The 20,129-nt window shown below is 42.5% G+C and overlaps 1 long non-coding RNA gene across 1 annotated transcript in view; it reads left to right on the plus strand.

Moving 5' to 3' along the window:
- The first annotated feature begins 768 nt into the window (after window positions 1-768).
- LOC147016234 (uncharacterized) overlaps window positions 769-20,129 on the plus strand; it is a 35,993-nt gene continuing 16,632 nt past the window's right edge. Inside the window, exon 1 of the long non-coding RNA XR_015050070.1 lies at window positions 769-3,599. This is a non-coding gene — a long non-coding RNA (uncharacterized LOC147016234). The remainder of the gene's footprint in view (window positions 3,600-20,129) is intronic.

The following is a 20,129-nucleotide window of genomic DNA, read 5'->3' on the forward strand; positions in this document are numbered from 1 at the left end:
CGTCACCCCTCGGTGTTTGTTGCAGTCTTGGCGATCACCCTTCCCTTTCCAGAGAGGGACAACAAGGCCCCTCTTCTAATCAGTTGGGATGATGCCTGTGTTCCAGGCAGAGCACAAAACTGCATGTAACGACACGGGTGCAGCATTTCCACCAGCCTTGAGAAGTTCATCATGGATGCCACAGATCCCTGGAGCTTTATCCTGTTTCAACTGGTTCACCGCAGCCCGTGTTTCCACAAGCGAAGGTGGACCACAATTGATTGGAGGGTCAGCAACAGGGATTGTAACACCATTGATGTCAAACTCGACAGCTGGTGGATCAGCCTCGTACAACCGCTCAAAGTAACCGGCCCAGCGAGCCTTCACTTCAGACTCCTCTGTAAAGAGCCTACCACTCTCTGCTCCAACTGCAGTGCTCCAAGGGATGGGCTTGGATGGACGCAATGCGCGAATTCCCCTGTAAGCGGGACGAGAATCACCTGTCCACAGGTGATGCTCTACCCCCTCACAGATTCCTCGCACATAGGCCTCCTTGACTACCCTTAGTGCACGTACAGTTTTACGCCTCAGCTCCTTGAACAGCTCAGCTCTGCCATTCAGCCTGGCCCTGCAACTCTGGTCAATGGTATCCAGTGTCCCTTGAGAGACAAAATTCTTCTTTGCCCTGCGGTGAGTTCCAAGACATCCACCGGCAACATCAAGGACGGTGGTCTTGAAGGTAATCCATAACTCTTCAGGACCCCCCAAAGCACCCAGACACCACAAATGTCCACTCAGCCTGTTCGCAAACTCCTCAGCAACTCTCTCATCTTTGAGCTTGCCAACATCCAGCCTCGGCTGGGATGGTACCATTCTCCAGGATTTAAGGTGCAGCTTTAGAGTTGCTACAACAAACCGGTGGTCAGTATTGAGGAACTGAGCACTCCGGTAGACCCTGCAGTTCTGGATCATCCTCCAGCGACCGTCAACGAGGACATGGTCAATCTCCTTTGCCACACCGCCAGCGTTGGAATACCAAGTCCAACGATGAGCTTGTGGGCGCTGAAACCATGAACCAGCCACACTAAGTCCATGACTTCTTGCAAAGTCAAGGAACTTAGTGCTATTCTGATTCATAGTTCCTGACCCATGGGGACCAACACACGTCTCATAACCATCCCTATCAGTTCCAGTCGATGCATTGATATCCCCCAAGACAAGAAGTGTATCTCGTCTGGGGCACTGATCAACCACAGACTCGAGCATGGCGTAGAATGTGTCCTTCATGGTGATGTCACTCGCCTCAGTCGGAGCATCGACAGAGACCAGGGAAATGACACTGAAGGAGTGACGAATCCTTAGTCTCATAATACGCTCGTTGACCGGTGTTACCTCAATTATCATTGGGGTCAGCTTATTGGACACAGCTGCAACAACTCCTTGAGTATGGTAACCATCAGATCCACCAGACCAATAGTAGGTGTAACCACCCACCATTATCTCGCCACAATCCGGTCTCCGAACCTCAGAGAGTGCTGCAATATCGATGTCCAAACGGTTGGAATAGGTGTACCATATCCCTGTGTGTCATAAGAGGTGACCAGGGTTGCGTCAGGAAGGGCATAAAAACCGATGCCAAATCATTATGCGGACAACAAAACGAGTTTACATACCGGATCGGTCGAGGCCCGGGTTACCAACGACCGCCACCGTTACCGGTGGTCAGCAGGGTACCAGTGGAAATTGTGCTACTGCTGGGCGAAGGAGGAGAAGGAAACGGGAAAGGCCAGTCCGGAGGCAGTGGGAGAGGGGGAAGGGTAGAAGTGTGGAGGTGAGAGTTGGAACAATGACTGGCAAAGGGTGAGAGTTGGCTGATATGGAGAGAAGAAAGGTGGACATACTTTGTGTACAAGAGACCAAGTGGATGGGGAGCAAGGCGAGGAGCATTGGAGGTGGTTTCAAACTGTTCTACCATGGTGTGGATGGGAGGAGAAATGGTGTCGGGGTAATCCTGAAGGAAGATTATGTCAAGAGGGTATTGGAGGTAAGGAGAGTGTCTGACCGAGTGATGAGTGTGAAGTTGGAAATTGAAGGGGTGATGATGAATGTCATCAGTGCATATGTCCCGCATATGGGGTGTGAGATGGAGTATAAAGAAGATTTCTGGAGTGAGTTGGATGACGTGGTGGAGAGTGTATCCAAGGATGAAAGAGTGGTGATTGGAGCAGCTTTCAATTGGCATGTGGGGGAAGGGAATAAAGAGGATAAGGAGGTGATGGGTAGGTACGGTCTCAACAAGAGAAATGTGGAAGGGCACATGGTGGTAGAGTTTGCAAAAAGAATGGAAATGGCAGTGGTAAATATGTATTTCAAGAAGAAGAAGGAACACAGGGTGACGTACAAGAGTGGAGGAAAGTGCACACAGGTGGATTACATCTTAAGCAAGAGATGCAACCTGAAAGAGATGAGAGACTGTAAGGTGGTGGCAGGGGAGAGTGCAGCTGGACAGCATCGATTGGTGGTCTGTAGGATGATTGTGGAGTTGCGGTTGAGGAAGAGAGTGAGGCTGAACCAAGGACCAGATGGTGGAAGCTGAAGGAGGAAGACTGTTACGTGGAATTTAGGAAGGAGGCGAGACAGGTGTTGGATGGTGGTAAAGATGGGTGGGATGATTGGGCAACTACAGCAGAAGTGGTGAGGGAGATAGCTTGGAAGGTACTTGGTGTGACATCTGGACAGAGGAAGGAAGACAAGGAGACTTGGTGGGGGAACGAGGAAATACAGGAAAGTATAAGGAAGAAGGGGTTGGCGAAAGAAGGGGTTAGTGAAAAAGAAGTGGGATAGCCAGAGAGATGAAGAAAGTAGGCAGGAGTACAAGGAGTGGTTGCGCAAGGCAAAGAGAGAGGTGGCAAAGGCTAAGGAAAAGGCATATGGCGAGCTGTATGAGAAGTTGGAGACAAAGGAAGGGGAAAAGGATTTGTACCGATTGGCCAGACAGAGGGACCGAGCTGGGAAGGATGTGCTGCAGGTTAGGGTGATAAAGGACGCAAATGGGAATGTTCTGACGAGCGAGGAGAGTGTGTTGAGAAGGTGGATGGAGTACTTTGAGGAGCTGATGAATGAAGAAAATGAGAGAGATGGTTGGAAGAGGTGGAGATAGTGAATCAGGAAGTGGGGTGGATCAGTAAGGATGAAATGAGGACTTCTATGAACAGGATGAAGAGTGGAAAGGTGGTTGGCCCAGATGATATACCAGTGGAGGCATGGATGTGTTTATGAGAGATGTGGAGGAGAGAGCGAAATGGAGACGGTTGATCCGCTGTGGCGACCCCCAACGGGAGCAGCCGAAAGAAAAAGAAGACAATATGTATGTTGTTGTTCATCTTTCGGCTGCTCCCTTTAAGGGTCGCCACAGCGGATCATCCCTCATGATCCGCATACTGATTTGGCACAGGTTTTACGCCGGATGACCTTCCTGACGCAACCCTGGTCGCCTCTTACGACACAGGGATAAGGATTTGGTTTCGTCATGATTGCGGCCTGCCCGACACCCTCTCAGAGCGATCCTCCAACCCAAGCCTCCAAGTAGCCGGATGAGAGGCGCACGCGACCACGCCCCGGTAAGAAGAGATATACACACACACACACACACACACACACACACACACACACACACACACACACACACACACACAGTCGAGGCTCGTATAAGAGCGAACATACAGAACGTATAACAAGGGGAGCAGGAGACAAGAGGGACAGGAGTGGGAAGCCCATAACAGTGGGGAATAGACACAGGAGATCTGTGCAAGGGAGAGGGATGGAGGCGAGGTACACGTGGTAAACAAGATAGACACAACAGGAATTTTCAGGAAGGAAAGCAGGGAATATGAAGGGGATGAGTTTGGAGTGGATTAACGGGGGTAGAAAAGATCATGGTTTTGGATGGGGGGACATAACAGGTGGTTGTGAACAGCTATTTTGAAGACGTGGAGGGAGGAATGGGATTGAAGATTGTGTGGGTGTTTGTTCAAAAGGTGTGAAAAATAGTGGAATGAAAGAGTAAAGGTGAGCAGTGATTCGTGATTTTGGTAGTTTTACCAGAAGGTGGTTGCAGGTGGGCATTGAGCGTCCTCTGGAAATATGGGTGGGACAGATCACAGACAGAGTGGGGGGGGGGGGTGGGGTAGAGGTGAGGCCAGAGAGGATACAGTGGAAGACAGAAGGACCACTGACCTGCCTGTGGTGAGAGAGCGAGAAAATATTGCGGAGATACCAATGATCTTAAATGCCTTGGTTTACCTGTTATGCTTGGGTCAACCTTGGGTCAACAGGAAAGGCAAACAAGATACCAGAAACCTTGGGTAAACAGGAAACACAAACAAGATACCAGGAAACCTTGGTTAAACAGGAAACACAAACAAGATACCAGGAAACCTTGGGGAAACAGGAAACGCAAGCAAGATACCAGGAAACCTTTGGTAAACAGGAAACACAAATAAGATACCAGGAAACCTTGGTTAAACAGGAAATGCAAACAAGATACCAGGAAACCTTGGTTAAACAGGAAACACAAACAAGATACCAGGAAACCTTGGTTAAACAGGAAACACAAACAAGATACCAGGAAACCTTGGGGAAACAGGAAACGCAAACAAGATACCAGGAAACCTTTGGTAAACAGGAAACACAAACAAGATACCAGGAAACCTTGGGTAAACAGGAAACACAAACAAGATACCAGGAAACCTTGGTTAAACAGGAAACACAAACAAGATACCAGGAAACCTTGGGGAAACAGGAAACACAAACAAGATACCAGGAAACCTTGGGTAAACAGGAAACGCAAACAAGATACCAGGAAACTTTGGGTAAACAGGAAACACAAACAAGATACCAGGAAACCTTGGGGAAACAGGAAATGCAAACAAGATACCAGGAAACCTTGGGGAAACAGGAAACGCAAACAAGATACCAGGAAACCTTTGGTAAACAGGAAACACAAACAAGATACCAGGAAACCTTGGTTAAACAGGAAACACAAACAAGATACCAGGAAACCTTGGGGAAACAGGAAACGCAAACAAGATACCAGGAAACTTTGGGTAAACAGGAAACACAAACAAGATACCAGGAAACCTTGGGGAAACAGGAAATGCAAACAAGATACCAGGAAACCTTGGGGAAACAGGAAACACAAACAAGATACCAGGAAACCTTGGGGAAACAGGAAATGCAAACAAGATACCATGAAACCTTGGGGAAACAGGAAACACAAACAAGATACCAGGAAACCTTTGGTAAACAGGAAACACAAACAAGATACCAGGAAACCTTGGTGAAACAGGAAACACAAACAAGATACCAGGAAACCTTTGGTAAACAGGAAACACAAACAAGATACCAGGAAACCTTGGGTAAACAGGAAACACAAACAAGATACCAGGAAACCTTGGTTAAACAGGAAACACAAACAAGATACCAGGAAACCTTGGGGAAACAGGAAACGCAAGCAAGATACCAGGAAACCTTGGTTAAACAGGAAACACAAACAAGATACCAGGAAACCTTGGGGAAACAGGAAACGCAAACAAGATACCAGGAAACCTTTGGTAAACAGGAAACACAAACAAGATACCAGGAAACCTTGGTTAAACAGGAAACACAAACAAGATACCAGGAAACCTTGGTTAAACAGGAAATGCAAACAAGATACCAGGAAACCTTGGGTAAACAGGAAACACAAACAAGATACCAGGAAACCTTTGGTAAACAGGAAATGCAAACAAGATACCAGGAAACCTTGGGAAAACAGGAAACACAAACAAGATACAAGGAAACCTTGGTGAAACAGGAAACGCAAGCAAGATACCAGGAAACCTTGGGAAAACAGGAAACACAAACAAGATACCAGGAAACCTTGGTTAAACAGGAAACACAAACAAGATACCAGGAAACCTTTGGTAAACAGGAAACACAAACAAGATACCAGGAAACTTTGGGTAAACAGGAAACACAAACAAGATACCAGGAAACCTTTGGTAAACAGGAAACACAAACAAGATACCAGGAAACTTTGGGTAAACAGGAAACACAAACAAGATACCAGGAAACCTTTGGTAAACAGGAAACACAAACAAGATACCATGAAACCTTGGGTAAACAGGAAACGCAAGCAAGATACCAGGAAACCTTGGGTAAACAGGAAACACAAACAAGATACCAGGAAACTTTGGGTAAACAGGAAACACAAACAAGATACCAGGAAACTTTGGGTAAACAGGAAACACAAACAAGATACCAGGAAACCTTTGGTAAACAGGAAACACAAACAAGATACCATGAAACCTTGGGTAAACAGGAAACGCAAGCAAGATACCAGGAAACCTTGGGTAAACAGGAAACACAAACAAGATACCAGGAAACCTTGGTTAAACAGGAAATGCAAACAAGATACCATGAAACCTTGGTGAAACAGGAAACGCAAGCAAGATACCAGGAAACCTTGGGTAAACAGGAAACACAAACAAGATACCAGGAAACCTTGGGTAAACAGGAAACACAAACAAGATACCAGGAAACTTTGGGTAAACAGGAAACACAAACAAGATACCAGGAAACTTTGGGTAAACAGGAAACACAAACAAGATACCAGGAAACCTTTGGTAAACAGGAAACACAAACAAGATACCATGAAACCTTGGGTAAACAGGAAACGCAAGCAAGATACCAGGAAACCTTGGGTAAACAGGAAACACAAACAAGATACCAGGAAACTTTGGGTAAACAGGAAACACAAACAAGATACCAGGAAACTTTGGGTAAACAGGAAACACAAACAAGATACCAGGAAACCTTTGGTAAACAGGAAACACAAACAAGATACCATGAAACCTTGGGTAAACAGGAAACGCAAGCAAGATACCAGGAAACCTTGGGTAAACAGGAAACACAAACAAGATACCAGGAAACCTTGGTTAAACAGGAAATGCAAACAAGATACCATGAAACCTTGGTGAAACAGGAAACGCAAGCAAGATACCAGGAAACCTTGGGTAAACAGGAAACACAAACAAGATACCAGGAAACCTTGGGTAAACAGGAAACACAAACAAGATACCAGGAAACACAAACAAGATACCAGAAAACCTTGCGTAAACAAGATAACAGGAAACCTTGGGTAAGAAGATACCAGGAAAGCTTGGGTCAACAGGAAAGGCAAACAAGATACCAGGAAACCTTGGGTAAACAGGAAAATGTAAACAAGTTTCCAGGAAACCATGGGTAAACAGGAAACGCTTACAAGATACCAGAAAACGTTGGGTAAACAGGAAACCCAAACAAGATACCAGGAAACCTTGGGTAAACAGGAAGCACAAACAAGATACCAGGAAATACAAACAAGATACCAGAAAGCCTGGGGCAAACTAGATACCAGGAAATCTTGGGTAAACCGGAAACGCAAACAAGATTCCAGGAAAGTAATTTCACTGTTAAACGACAAACGCACGTCAAAAACATTTTTTCAGCTGAAGTAACAAATATCTGAAGGACAAGTGAGACCAATGTTATGTATAACAAAGAAACAAGCAGTCATAGACTGGTACTTACGAAATACTCAACTTGACCTCTGACTTTCTCTCATAAAAGCTGTCTCTGGAGAAGGTAGCGACGCAAACCAGAAGTTTCTCCGATGATTCTGTCCCAAACCATCAGAAATTGAATGTTTGACCTCACTGTGACCTTGACCTTTGACCGATTTTGACCAAAATCTAATCAGCGCTAGACATCACCCTCCTGAATCACGTGGTGCAATTTGACATTGGTAGCTTCTTCCGTTCTCGAGTTATCGTGCCTACAAACAAACAAACAAACATACAAACAAACAAACAAACAAGCAGTCATAGACTGGTACTTACGAAATCGTCAACTTGACCACTGACCTTCTCGAATAAAAGCTGTCTCTCGAGAAGGTAGCGAGGCAAACCAGAAGTTTCTTCGATGATTCTGTACCAAACCATCAAAAATCGAATGTTTTGGATATTTGACCTCACTGTGACCTTGACCTTTGACCGATTTTGACCAAAATCTAATCAGCGCTAGCCACCACCCTCCTGAATTACGTGGTGTAATTTTACATTGGTAGCTTCTTCCGTTCAAGTTATTTTTTGGATGTTTGACCTCACTGTGACCTTGACCTTTGACCGATTTTGACCAAAATCTAATCAGCACTAGCCATCACCCTCCTGAATCATGTGGTGTAATTTGACATTGGGAGCTTCTTCCGTTTGAGTTATTTTTTGGATGTTTGACCTCACTGTGACCTTTACCTTTGACCGATTTTGACCAAAATCTAATCAGCACTAGCCATCACCCTCCTGAATCATGTGGTGTAATTTGACATTGGTAGCTTCTTCCCTTCTCGAGTTATCTGTACCAAAACATCAAAAATCGAATATTTGACCTCACTGTGACCTTGACCTTTGACCGATTTTGACCAAAATCTAATCAGCGCTAGACATCACCCTCCTGAATCACGTGGTGCAATTTGACATTGGTAGCTTCTTCCGTTCTCGAGTTATCGTGCCTACAAACAAACAAACAAACAAACAAGCAGTCATAGACTGCTACTTACAAAATCGTCAACTTGACCACTGACCTTCTCGAATAAAAGCTGTCTCTCGAGAAGGTAGCGAGGCAAACCAGAAGTTTCTTCGATGATTCTGTACCAAACCATCAAAAATCGAATGTTTTGGATATTTGACCTCACTGTGACCTTGACCTTTGACCGATTTTGACCAAAATCTAATCAGCGCTAGCCACCACCCTCCTGAATTACGTGGTGTAATTTTACATTGGTAGCTTCTTCCGTTCAAGTTATTTTTTGGATGTTTGACCTCACTGTGACCTTGACCTTTGACCGATTTTGACCAAAATCTAAGCAGCACTAGCCATCACCCTCCTGAATCATGTGGTGTAATTTGACATTGGTAGCTTCTTCCGTTCTCGAGTTATCTGTACCAAAACATCAAAAATCGAATATTTGACCTCACTGTGACCTTGACCTTTGACCGATTTTGACCAAAATCTAATCAGCACTAGCCATCACCCTCCTGAATCACGTGGTGTAATTTGACATTGGTAGCTTCTTCCGTTCTCGAGTTATCGTGCCTACAAACAAACAAACAAACAAACAAACAAACAAACGGAAGTCATCAATATACTTACGAAATCTTTAGATTTCATAAGTAAGAAACACACAAACAGAGGACGGAAGTTACCAATATTCTTACGAAATCTAACAAATGAGATTACACAAACCAACTTTGTTTAGATTCTTAATTAATCTCTCGCAAGGTTCAGTGTTCGATGTCCACACGACGTTCTTCATGCGCTCTTCGTGTGGCTGCTTCTCCATATCGCACTACAACATTAAACTTCGAAACACTTCACTCGTTAAAACAAAACACAGAAATCGCTTTGAAGCTTAATGTGGACACCACAAAAAGGAGATATAAAGTGTTAAAAAAACAAGATGTGAATCACCATTAAAACATCATCCCAACAGCTGCTACACCACCATAACTATTTGCACAGCAAACCAAAATGAAAGGTTTGATCGTTGTATGAAAACTAATGTTGTCAGCAACCATTATGTACCTCTCAAATTAATCTAATTCTCAATAACAACAGAGAGGTGTAAACCAGTTCAGGTGCTAAACATTTTCTCACAAATTAACGAACTACTGAATTGGTGGACCAAAAAGAAACAGAAAATGGTGATGACCCTATCGGCACAAGCCATCAAATCTTGACTGCAGAAAAAGCCTCCGACTGCACCGGACAGACCATTTTCTCTTTCAAGACCACAGCAAAGGAGACGATTAATCCAGCGACTGTCGTCACAATGATGGAGTTGGATTTTTGAGAACAGCGGCCATGCCGTAGAGTTCCCACAATAGGGTCCCGTGACCGTTTTTCTGGGACCAAGGTTTGAAGGTTGATTTGAGTCAATTTGAGGGTGCTGATTAAAATGAGCTGGGGTGAACCTCGTGAAAATGTGGCCTAACTCGGCCAGATGCGAAAATTCAAAATGGCCGCCATGCTACTTCCAGTGTATCAAAAATTGCATATCTTTGGTTCTGCATGTCCGATTTTTATGATTTTTGGGTCAAAATATATGTTTTGAAGGTCAAGGATGTCATATTACCATTCCAGATTGTTATATTTAAAGGTTAAGTCACAAAATATGAAATATAACTTTTCAGGGGTCAAATCCTGGATGTCATATATATGGCTTGCAAGCCAGATTATTTTTGTAAATGATGCCTATGGTGTGGAAAATTCCATCAAAGACAGTGAGCATGAGCGTCCTAAATCCACGACAGCATAAATAGATGGGTCCAGAAATGTGTTCATGAAAACATCAGATAGGTTTCCTGCCACAAAGAACTTCCAGGTGCTGTTCAGCAATGAGGGAAACAAACAAAGGCTGCAAAAGTTTCTCAAGGATGAGTTCACCAAGCTTGTAAAGAATCATTACATAGAGAAATTGACTTTGTGTACTCCATCAGGCAAAATTGTTGGAACATCGCCTCCAGAGAAAGGATGGAAGAATTTGAATGTAGTCACATTGAGACGGACACAAGGCTGTTCTTCATCTATTCGCAAATCCGAAAAGCAGGAAAAATGGAGACAGTCGTGATTGATGCCGAGGACACAGATGTAGTGATTCTTTCTGCATATGTTGCACATCAACTGGAGGGCACCCTTGCTATCAAACGGAAAGACAAAATCATCAGCTGCAGAGACCTTTGCTCTGATGATGTAGCTGAAATATTAATCCCATTACACATCCATAGTGGATCTGATACAACGTCTGGCTTCTATGGACATGGGAAAAACAGTTTATGAAAAAGGAACAGGAACTCAGGAGGCACGCAATCTTTTGAAAGATGTTGGCAAAACACTTCAAGTGACACAAGAGGTGTTTCAGCAAATGGCCACATTCACTATTAGACAAATCTATAATGACACAATCAGTAAAACGTTAGGTGAAGCCAGAGCACGGAAGTGGGGTCAGATGAAAAACAAGTCCACGTCCCGCATCCCACCAGATCCAGATTCTCACAATCTGCATGTGACGCGAGTTAACTACCAAGTTTACATTCAACTAAACGATGACAAGCCGGATGCACCCCCAAATCCTACCAACCATGGATGGACAATGAAAGACGGTAGATGTGTGTCAATGAGGTATACCCATGATGCACTCCCAAGAAGTTTACATGACTTGGTTGAACAAGAACAGACATTGTTGCACGATGATGATGAGGCTGAAAGTAATGATGAAGTTTGTGACTCTGGAGCCAGCGACTCAGATAGTGACTGAAGGATGACATGTATGTGTTTCAATGGAGATTTCATTTCATTTCATTTACAACTGTAAAAACATTGCCACACTCAAAATATAAGAGATGTTAATATTATTTTATTTTACTGTCTTAGATGAAAGACAGTTTGGACAGTACATCAAACTTTGGTCAATGCAAATTACAAGAATACTTCCCGGGAAAGCGTCAATTGCCGGGAATTCAGATAATTCATGTTTTATTTCATTTTTCCATTGAAACAGTGTTGCTCTACAGACAAAATAAAGGAATGTTGATATTCTTTCATCATATTACTATTCTAGATAAAGTACAGGAGGGATATACAAAAGAATGGTATAACCTACCTGAACAGTGTAAAAGTTGAGAAATTGATATCATGTACACATCATGTTCTGAAAATAGACAATGATTGTGTCCTTCTCTTCTTGTCTCAATTTGTTGTGCACTCCCACATATAAACAAACATTTACTTGCATGAAAAGATTCACTGCCAATAATATTATGAGAAGAAAATTGATTTTTTTTACTATTTTCCAGATGTTACTCGACGACAATCTTGGATTTGGCCCCTGAAAAGTTATATTTCATATTTTGTCACTTAACTCTTAAATATAACAATCTGGAATGGTAATATATGACATCCTTGACCTTCAAAACGTATATTTTGACCCAAAAATCAAAAAATCGGACATGTAGAACCAAAGATATGCAATTTTTGATATACTGGAAGTAGCATGGTGGCCATTTTGAATTTTCGCGTCTGGCCGAGTTAGCCCACATTTTCACGAGGTTCACCCCAGCTCATTTTAATCAGCACCCTCAAATTGACTCAAATCAACCTTCAAACCTTGGTCCCGGAAAAACGGTCATGGGACCCTATTGTGGGAACTCTACTAATGTGAAGGAACACTTTCTCAAGAAGACCACTTCTTACCTCCTGAACCGAAGGTGGATGGAGGTTCTGGTTTCACCCATGTCTTGTCTGGTTGTTTGTGAACAGAATATCTCAAAAAGTTGCTGATGGATTCAGACAAAACTTGGTGGGCAGTTTAAGTCACAAAGAAGAATTGATTCAACTTTTGTGAAGATCCGAATGTGGATTCAGATCTGAGAATTTTAAAATGATTTTTTTAACGATTGTGATCGGGCCAAAAAACGACATGCAGCACGATATCTCAAAGTTGTGGATGGATTCCGACGAAACTTGGTGGGCAGGTTCGGTATGTCACAAGAAAGAATCGATTCGATTTTGGTGAAGATCCAAATCCAGATCTGGATCTGAGAATTTTTCAGCGATTCGTCACCATTGAGTGATCGGGCCAAAAAATGATATATATTGTACAATATCTCAAAAAGTTGTGGACAAATTCATATGAAACTTCATAGATGAGTTGGTTCGGTCACAAGAACAAGCCAATTAAGTTTTAATTCAGGTCTGATTCCAAGTTCAGCCTATCAGTGAGATATAAAACGGAAACGAATCAGCCTGGTGGAGATATGTGCTCGACTAAGTGCCCTTCTCGTTCTTAATTCAGGTCACAGAGGGCATTCACCTTTTGGAAGATGGACATTATGAGATGCCATTCCCTTTTAGAGAAGTTGATCTCCAACTACCAAACGATTAGACCGTAGCAGCTCATCGTTTGAAGCATACAGTGGGATGGCTGGTGAAAAATCCATAACGACACAATGATTTATGTTGATTTCATGAACAACCTAATTCACTCCAACTCCACTGAAAGGGTACCTGAAACCTGTCTACACAAGAGAGATGGAAAGGTCTTGTGCATACCACATCATGAGATCTACCATCCTATAAAAAAACCTGGTAAAATCCAGGTGGTATTTGACTGAAGTGTAAAGTATTGCAGAGGATCGTTGAATGACTAAACTCGACCCTGAAACTCCATCAATGTCCATACCAGGCCTGGACTTGATGAATACTCTTGCTCAAGTTCTTTGTCGATTGCACCTGGAACCAATCGCCTTTATGTGCGACATTAAACAAATGTGCTACCAATTTAATGTTAATCCAGAGCACAGGGACTTCTTGAGATTTTTGTGGTGACCGAATGGAGATCGAGAGCAAGTTACCTGTTCAGAGCAGGTTCTTCACCTGAATGCGCAAACTTCGATCTGAAGCAAACTGCCAAAGCCAATGCAGGCGAGTGTGAAAAGAAAGCAGTGGACTTTGCGTTTCGAGACTTCGATGTGGACGATGGTTTAAAGTCTGTCCCCTCAGTTAAAGATGCCACCACACCGATTGAACAAAGCATGAAAATGTGGCAATGGTGGCTTGGAGCTACACAATTTATTTTCAATTCAAAAGAAGCGATATCGACACCAAGCAAAATGACCGAACAACCTTGACCTGACATTTGACATTCTGCCTGCAGAGAGGGCACTCGGAAGTCATTGGTGCATCTCTTTAGACACGTTTCAGTTTCACATCACTTGACGTGGGATATTGTCAACAATAAGCTCTATATTTGACTCCCTTTGGTTCTTTGCCCCAGTGATATTGACTGGTAAACAGCTTTTACAGCAGATGTACAAGGACAACACTGACTGGCACAGCCCTTTGCCTAAGGAACTATGAGCTGTTCGGGAGCAATGGAGAAACAGTCTAAGTTTAAGTTTAAGACGATCAAGATGCAACAAGGTGTTAAACCTGCAGACTTTAGAAATGTTGTAACGAAGGAACTGCATTACTTTTCGAATGCTAGCATGACTGCCTATCATTAGTGCTTCTACTTATGGCAAGCAAACAGCAAAGGGGAGGCCCTAGTCATTGGAAAGTTCAGAGTGACTCCACTCTGACCAATAACCATACATCTTGAGCTGACCCTTGCAGTTGTCTCTGTCCGGGTAAGTGAGTTCTTCAAACACGAGATCAGACTGAAGAATGTAAGCCATATATTCTGGACAGTAAAGTGGTCTTGGGCTACGTCATCAATGAGGCTCGTCGGCTCCAAGTATTTGTAGCGAACAGAATTAAGGATTACACTGAATCATCTCAGTGAAGGTATGTTTCTACTAAAGATAACCCAGCTGATGTGGCATCTGGTGGGAGTGGTGTGGAAAACTTGCAAGAGTCAATCTGGATAAATGGATATAAATTCCTCTGGAACCCTGAAATAGACTGTTAAGGAGCTCTACCCTCTGAACCCAGAAGACCCAGAGGTTAGAGAAGTCAAGGTGGCAGCTACCCATGTGAGACCAGTGCCTGAGATATTTGAGCCACAGACACTGAAACACTTCACTTCTCTGATTGGGTTCGTGCGAAAGGAGCCATTGCTGACTGTTTGAAATTCCAGGCTTTTCTGTGAGAACGAGTATTAAACAACAAAAAAATCTGGGATTGAGCATGATAACCCTCTCCATGGACATACTAACGTAGAGGATCTTGAGCAAGCTAAAATGGAGATCCTCAGACTGGTCCAGAGTCAGTCCTTCGAAGGAGAGATGAAAGTGCTCAATGGGATAAATTATCGTGAGACCTTGTTGAGCAACGAATGAGCTCATGCGAGGTCATCTTCCCTGAAGCAAACCAGCCCATTATACAAGTTGGACCCTTTTGTTGATGGTAATGGGATCCTTATGGTTGAGTCATCTCAAAAGGTCCAGCCTTTCACACAACACCAAACATCCAGCGATTCCACTGATACATCATTACCTCAACACAATGGTGATGCTGCACTTCCATGAGAAGATTGGGCATCAAGGTCGATGCATGACGGTCAATGAAATTCGAGCAGGAGGGTTTTGCATCGTTAGCTGTAGCTTTGCGACAGCAAAGATGATCTACAAATGCATCAGTTGTCGAAAACTGTACGGGACGTCTCAAGAGCAAAAGATGGCCAATTTACCAATGGGTAGAGTGGAGCCAGCTCCTCCGTTTACGTACTCTGTGGTGTATCATTCAATACCCTTCGCCGCTTCATCGGTTTACGAGGTCCAATTATTCAGTTACGTTCCGATTGTGGAACGAACTTTGTCGGATCTGAGAAAGAGCTCAAGGAAGCATTTGAAAAGATGGATCAATATCAAGTTGGAGAGTTGTTGTTGTTGAAGGAATCGTGTGACTCCTTTGAATTTCGCAGAAATGTCCTGAAAGCAAGTCATATGGGAGGTGTGAGGGAGTGCTGAATAAGGACCGTGTGTCGTGTTTTGACAGGACTTTCACACCAAGTGGGACACCAGTTGGACGATGAATGTCTGCATACATTGATGACACAAGCAGCTGCAACAGTGAACAGTTGCCCGTTAACCACAGACATCCTGAATGATGTAATGTCGTTGGAGCTGTTGACGCCAAATCACTTAACCATGAAATCCCAAATCATTCTGACACCTCCTGGGAACTTTCAACGAGCGGATTTGTTTTCCGTAAAAGATGGCACCGGGTGTAGCAGTTGGCAAACGTGTTTTGGTACCACTGGTGACGAGAGTACTTGCAATTACTGCAACTGAAGCACAAATGGTTCTCCCAAGAAGAAATCTTCAAGTTGGTGCCTTGATCTTAATCGAGGATAAAGATATCCCGTGTAATCAGTGGAAACTCATGATCGAGTCCATGAGACATCCCTAGATGATGACGGCCGTGTCCGTAAAGCCGAGCTTGCACAGTAGGCACTTCTAGCTTAGACACCAAAGGTAGGCATACAGATGCAGTCACTTATATCAGGAAGGAGCAATTCAGAAGTTAATTCGTTTGCTGGAAAATGTTTCGTTCGCTGAACTGGTTTACACCTCTCTGGTTGTTATGGGAAATTGGATTAATTTTGGAGGTATTTAATGGCTGGTGACGATATAAGTTTTCATATAATGATCAAACCTTTCATTTAGGTTTTACTGTGCTAATAGTTATGGTGGTGTCACAGCCATTGGGATGATGTTTCAATGGTGATTCACATCTTGTTTTTTTTAACAACACTTTACATCTCGTTTTTGTGATGTCCACCAACCACATTAGGCTTCAAAGATATTTCTGTGTTTTAACGAGTGAAGTGTTTCGAATTTTCATGTTGTAGTGCGATCTGGAGAAGCAGCCACGTGAAGAGCGCATGAAGAACGTCGTGTGGACATCGAACACTGAACCCTGCGAGAGATCAAGGATCCAAACAAAGTTGGTTTGTGTAATCTCATTTGTTTGTTGGATATATAAAACATTGGTCTCATTGGTCGTTTGGATATTTTGTTACTTCAGCTGTCAGAAATGGTTTTGAAGTGCATTTGTTGTTTTACAGTGAAATTGCTTTTCAAACGGTCCATGATTCGCCATTGCCGTCTTCTCGTACAGAATGACAAACTATGGATGATTGTTTGTATCAAAGCAGAAATTGTGAACTGCAATTATTGTAACTTGTAGATGGAGATCTGTCAGTAATTTGCTGTTTGTTCGTCATGTTGTATTTTCACGGAGCCATTGAATAAAATGGATTCTGTACGAGACCCAAGGTTTCCTGGTATCTCGTTTGCGCAGTGTTCCGCTGCTACAAAACCTGAACCCGAATGGTTAAATGATTGGTTCCAGGCAGAATCTACAAAAAACTCATTTGTCAAGTCTGGGCCTTGCAAGAGGGCATCGTTTTCGGATCTTTTGCCATACTTCGCACTGCAGTCAAATACCACCCGGATTTCACCAGGTTTTTTTAGGATGGTACATCCAATGATGTGATATATACAAGATATTTCCATCTCTCTTGTGTAGACCAGTTTCAGGAACCCTTTCGCGGAGCCAGAGTTAATTAGGTTGTTCATGGAATCAACAAAATGTTGTGATATTTTGGATTTTTCACCAGCCGTCCCTTTAGAGTTTAGATTCTTCAAACGATGAGCTGCTACTGTCTCATTGTTCAGTAGTTGGGGATCAACTTCTCTAAAAGGGAGTGGCATCTCATAACTTTCACCTTCCAAAAGGTGAATGCCCTCTATGACCTCAGTTAAGAACAAGCGGTCTTCTTGAAAAAGTGTTCCTTCTCATGACTGCTATTCACAAAAATCCAACTCCATCATTCTGATGACAGTCAATGGATTAATCGTTTCCTTTGCTGTGGTCTTCACAGAGAAAATGGTCTGTCCGATGCAGCCAGAGGCTTTTGCTGCAGTCACCATTCGATGGCTTATGCCGATAGGGTCATCAACATTTTCTGTTTCGTTTGGGTCGATGATTGCCACTAACCCCAACCAATGTCTGTTCGCTGTCCATAGGGTTCGTTCGTGCATGGTGGTATTACATTGCACGTTGCTAGTGCTCATGGATAGTTACATCCTATTAACAGGCCTACGTACCTCTACATTCAGCACTGGGGTAAGATGATGGGATATCCATTCCAGATGCAGCCAGTTGAGCCATGTCAGAGGTTTGAATGTTGGCAGGGTTTATTCGTCATCCCATAACATGACCTGTTGGCAGGAATGATTCCCCTCGAATATGCAGCCAGTGGAAGAATTTTCAGGTCATTCTTGTCGCCATGGACCACAAGACCATCACTGCGATGATTTTCAGCAACTATATCCTTGGACAGCGCTGTAGAGGAATAACATGACAGGTTAAGCACCAAGATCAAGCGCATCACAAGTTTCTTGGAGGATGAATGTTGTGTCCGATTGGATGCCCAAAAGGGTGGAGACGAGTCTCTCATATCATTGTTGGCTGTTTCCCGGTGTGACATCCAGACGGGAACGATCATTAAACATTTACTGCCATTCCCTGTAATGTTTACATGGCTCACACTTGTGTTTGTCTGAGCCGAATGCATTTCTTCCCTGGGACTAGATGTTTGGGGCTTACGGGAATCACAATGCAGTGAGGTCAGGTGCTGATTTGAGCAGATCATACATTGTCTGCAGTATTTCCATCTGTGGCCCTGATATAGACATCTATAACGGCCCTTTACTATTGGCATAGTCCTTTCTTTACTATGTTTTACCATTAAGGTTCCCCAGCTCTGTGGTATCATTGTCATCCTCCATACAAAGTTTATTAACTCAAATAATGGTTTGGTTGTTCTAGAACGTTTTTCTACACTAAATAGGGGGTTACATTTATTCCCTGAAACACTTTAATTCCATCTCAGTACTGTCGGTCACCGACAGCTGTGTTTAGAACAAGTGGTTTTCTTGTCAACGTTGTGAAAACGTGAAACGTTCCTGAAAAATGCTGCGAATGTCAGGGCAGTTTCAATGGGAAAAAGGGTGATAGGTTCCCAGTTGTTCACGATTCATAAGGGAAAATCAAAAAAATCCCGTGAAAAACAGAACAGAAAATGCAAAAAAAAAAAAAACAACAAAAAAAAAAACGTGAATATGCCTGCAAATGCACCCTGAAACAAACCTGAATACGCCCGCAAAACCTGCGAAAATGCAAAATAATAATAATCAAAATAATAATAAATCACGCAAATATGTCTGCAAAAAACCCACCAATGCGCCTGCAAAAAAACACGAATACGCCAGCAAAAAAAGAAGAAACAAGAAAACGCCAACGGAAAGCCACAAATACATCTGAGAACTGTGAATACACCCGCAAAAACGAAAAAAAAGGGTGAATACGTTCGCAAAAAAGAAAAAAACGGAATACACCCACGAAAAAAAACCACCAAAACACCTACGAATACATCTGAAAAAAATTAATACATCCACTAAAATGCAAAAAAAAAACTTTTTTTTAAAAAAGGGTGAATATACCCACAAAAGAGAAAAACTGCGAATACACCAACAAAAAAAAACTTTCTAAAAAGGGTGAATACACCTACAAAAGAGGAAAACCGCAAATACACCCACAAAAACACACAAAAACTTTCTAAAAAGAGTGAATACACCCACTAAAGAAAAAAAAAACGTGAATAGACCCACAAAAACAAAAAACTTGTCTTTTTAAAGGGTGAATACACCCACAAAAAAACTTTTTTTTAAAGTGTAAATACACCCACAAAAGAGAAAAACTATGAATACACCCACAAAAACAAGAATTTTTTTTTTAAAGGGTGAATACACCCACAAAAGAGAAAAAACGACGAATACACCCACAAAAACACAAAAAAAACTTAAAAAAAAAAGTGTGAATCCACCCACAAAAGAGAAAAACTACGAATACACCCACAAAAACACAAAAAATAAATTTTAAAAAGGGTGAAGACACCCACAAAAGAGAAAAACGGTGAATACACACACAACAACACAAAAAAAACTTTTTAAAAAGGGTGAATAAACCCACAAAAGAGAAAAACCACGCATACATCTGAAAACCGCGAATACACCCACAAAAACACGAAAAAATTTTTTTTTATAAAGGGTGAATACACCCACAAAAGAGAAAAACCGTGAATACACCCACAAAAACACAAAAAAAAACTTTCTAAAAAGAGTGAATACACCCACGAAAGAAAAAAAACGTGAATCGACCCACAAAAACACAAAAAAAAACTTGTCTTTTTAAAGGGTGAATACACCCACAAAAGAGAGAAACTATGAATACACCCACAAAAAAAACACAAAAAACGTTCTAAAAAGGGTGAATACACCCACAAAAGAGAGAAACTACGAATACACCCACAAAAACACAAAAAACTATTTTTTAAAAAGGGTGAATACACCCACAAAAGAGAAAAACGGCGAATACACCCACAAAAACACAAAAAAACTTTTTTTTTTAAAGGGTGAATTCACCCACAAAAGAGAAGAACTACGAATACACCCACAAAAACACAAAGAAACGTTCTAAAAAGTGTGAATCCACCCACAAAAGAGAAA

Source organism: Eptatretus burgeri, chromosome 12 (genome assembly GCF_056783735.1).
Source record: "Eptatretus burgeri isolate ZD-2024b chromosome 12, Ebu_testis_v1, whole genome shotgun sequence".
Lineage (NCBI taxonomy): Eukaryota > Metazoa > Chordata > Myxini > Myxiniformes > Myxinidae > Eptatretus > Eptatretus burgeri.